This window comes from Phocoena sinus, chromosome 15 (genome assembly GCF_008692025.1).
Source record: "Phocoena sinus isolate mPhoSin1 chromosome 15, mPhoSin1.pri, whole genome shotgun sequence".
Classification (NCBI taxonomy): Eukaryota; Metazoa; Chordata; class Mammalia; order Artiodactyla; family Phocoenidae; genus Phocoena; species Phocoena sinus.
The window spans coordinates 50,372,962-50,375,979 of NC_045777.1; the positions used below are offsets into that span (position 1 = coordinate 50,372,962).

The 3,018-nt window shown below is 54.8% G+C and overlaps 1 non-coding gene across 1 annotated transcript; it reads right to left on the bottom strand.

Annotated features, from left to right (window-relative positions):
• Positions 1 to 1,807: 1,807 nt before the first annotated feature.
• TRNAR-CCU lies at positions 1,808 to 1,880 on the bottom strand. Its single transcript has one exon. It is a non-coding gene; the product is annotated as a tRNA-Arg (tRNA).
• Positions 1,881 to 3,018: the final 1,138 nt, after the last annotated feature.

A 3,018-nucleotide genomic window follows, 5' to 3' on the forward strand; every position in this document is an offset into this window, starting at 1 on the left:
TAAGGGTTGAATTGTGACCCTCTAAAATTCCTGTGTTGAAGTGCTGACCCCCAGTACCTCCAAGGGGGACCTCATTTGGAAACAGGGCCATTGCAGCTATAGTTAGTGAAGGTAAGATGTGGTCATTCCCGAGTGGGGCGGACCCTAACCCAATGGGACTGGAATCCTTCAGAGAAGGTTGTGGACACAGCACACTCAGGGAGAGCGCCTGTGAAGACTGTCAACTCATTGCCCGGCGCCCAGGAACCGCCAGCAGCTGGATAGAGGCCGGGACAGATCCTGCAGTGCCCCCGGGGGAAGCCCCTGCACTCCTGTCCGCCCCAGGGGCCACTTTTGGAACTCTGACGTCCGAGGCAGGCCCACCTGTCTAAACTCCAGGCAGGGTCACTGCGGGGCCGAGCGCCCCCTCTTCCCCAGGTCCAGTAGAGGGAGGTGAGGCACAGGCAGCGACATGGTTCTCTTTGGCAAAGGGCCTCAGGATTTGCAGGGGTTGAGACTCCCAGCCCCTGAGCCGAACTCTGCAGGAGACCTGAGCCTGGTGCATCGCTCCCAGGACTGCAACGCTGGGCATTTGAGAATCGGGCAGAGCCCAGTGCGGAGGGTCCCAGGAAAGAGCAAGCAAGGCGCAGGCTGCAGGGACCCCAGGGCCTCCCCCTCTGTTGGGGCCCCAGCCAGGGCTTCTGAGGGGCCGCTGGCCGTGGGAACTGTGTTCTTGTGGCGCCTGCTCCCCCCCTCAATGTCACCCCAGGGAAAAGTGGTGAAGAGGAAGACACCACCGAGACCACAAGCCTGGAACCCCCAGGGCCTGGGGCCTTGGAGAGACAGGCATGTCTGGACGGTTGCTCAAATCCACGGGCATGCGTGCTTCTGTGTGCACATCGGGTGGGGGGCCGGGCCAACAACCTCGGGAAGCAGGGTCTCCCTGCCCAGGGACCAAGACGCTCCCAAATGCCCTCAGGAATGGGCCCTTTCATAAAATCCTCAAGGCTTCAAACATTCTTTAAACTTTAGTCATGGTGGTGGCCAGGATCCGCCTCTCTGGCCAGCATCCTTCTGTGATGAGCCCTGGATGTGCTCCCCGCGGCTGCCCCCAATCCTGCCCTCTGTCTGCAAGGGACACCTGGTTGGTCCTGGTGTGTGTTACCCTGTGGGGGTGAACCCCCCCACCCCGTCTTCAAGAACAGGTTACAGAACCTCCTTTGGAAAGGCCATGTGTGGCCACTCTTGCTGGTGGTGACCGCTCACATCTCTGTGGACACAAATGGGCAGGTGGGGAGGCAGTGGGGTGTGCGGAGTGCCTGGGTGCCTATCTGGTCTCTGCCATTCGCCAGCTCGTGACCTTGGCCTTGCCTCGGTGCTCTCATCTGTAAAGCCAGCCTCCTGCCTGTTTCTGCTGGGGATGAACTTGGCTGACAGGTGAGAAGTTCCTGGAACGTGATCACGGAGGCAAAGGGCATCATTGTGAGTGCATTTCCATTTTTGCTCTGCCTACCGGGAAGCTCGAAGCAGAGGGTGTGACCCACCTCAACCGCCTTGGGGGCTCTGGGAACTCTCTGGACTTCTTGGTTTCTTTTGGTACTTCCTCTTCCTTTCTTCACTCATTATTCATTTTTTTATAATCACTTTTCTTAGATTACTTAACCTGCATTAATATTTGCCATTTCTTTATTATTTTTTGAAACATTTATTTGTTTGTTTGTTTGGCTGCTCCGGGTCTTAGTTGTGGCTGGTGGGCTCCTTAGTTGTGGCAAACAGGCTTCTTAGCTGTAGCATGTGAACTCTAGTTGTGTCATGCATGTGGGATCTAATCCCTGACCAGGGATCGAACCTGGGCCCCCTGCATCAGGAGTGCAGAGTCTTATCCACTGCACCACCAGGGAAGTCCAAAGATTTGCCATTTTAAAGTGTAGGATTCATGGGCTTCCCTGGCGGTGCAGTGGTTGAGAGTCCGCCTGCCGATGCAGGGGACACGGGTTCGTGTCCCGGTCTGGGAAGATCCCACATGGCACGGAGCGGCTGGGCCCGTGAGCCATGGCCGCTGAGCCTGCGTGTCCGGAGCCTGTGCTCCGCAACGGGAGAGGCCACAACAGTGAGAAGCCCGCGTACCGCAAAAAAATAAAAATAAAGTGTAGGATTCAATTGTTCTTAGGATACTCACTACAGATACTGGAGTTGGGCAACCAGGATCACAATCCGTTTTGAAACGCCCTAAAGGAAACCCCATACCCCTCGGCCATCCCCTCCTCAGCCCCCATCCCTAGACAACCACTAATCTACTTTCTGACCCAGTGGATTTGCCTGTTCTGGACATTTCATAAAGGGACAATCGTACAGTGTGTGTCTTTCTGTATCTGACTTGTTTTACTGAGTGTGGTGTTTTTGAGGTTCATCCGTGTTGTAGTGTGTGTCAGTACTTCCTTTTTATGGCTGAATCGTATTCCATTGTGTGGATAGACCACATTATGCTCATCCATTCCTCTGTTGGACATTTGGGTTGTTTCCACTTTGGGCTGCTGTGAATCACGCTATGAACATTTGTGCACAAGTTCTTGTGTGAACATATGTTTTCAGTTACCTCAGGTGACTACCTGGAAGTAGAATTGCTGGATCTCATGGTAATCCTGTGTTTAACCTTTGGAGGAAGTGCCGTACTATTTTCCCTGGTGGCTGCACCATTTCCATTCCCACCAGCAGTGCACAAGCCTCCATGACCACATTCTCCCCAACACTCGTCATTTTCTGGGGTTTGTTTGTTTTGTTTTGTTTTGTTTTGTTTTTTGCGGTACGCGGGCCTCTCACTGTTGTGGCCTCTCCCGTTGCGGAGCACAGGCTCCGGACACACAGGGTCAGCGGCCATGGCTCACGGGCCTAGCCGCTCCGCGGCATGTGGGATCCTCCTGGACCGGGGCATGAACCTGTGTCCCCTGCATCGGCAGGTGGACTCTCAACCACTGCACCACCAGGGAAGCCTGTTTGTTTTGTTTTTTGATCCTGGCCATCCTAGTGGGTGTGAGGTGG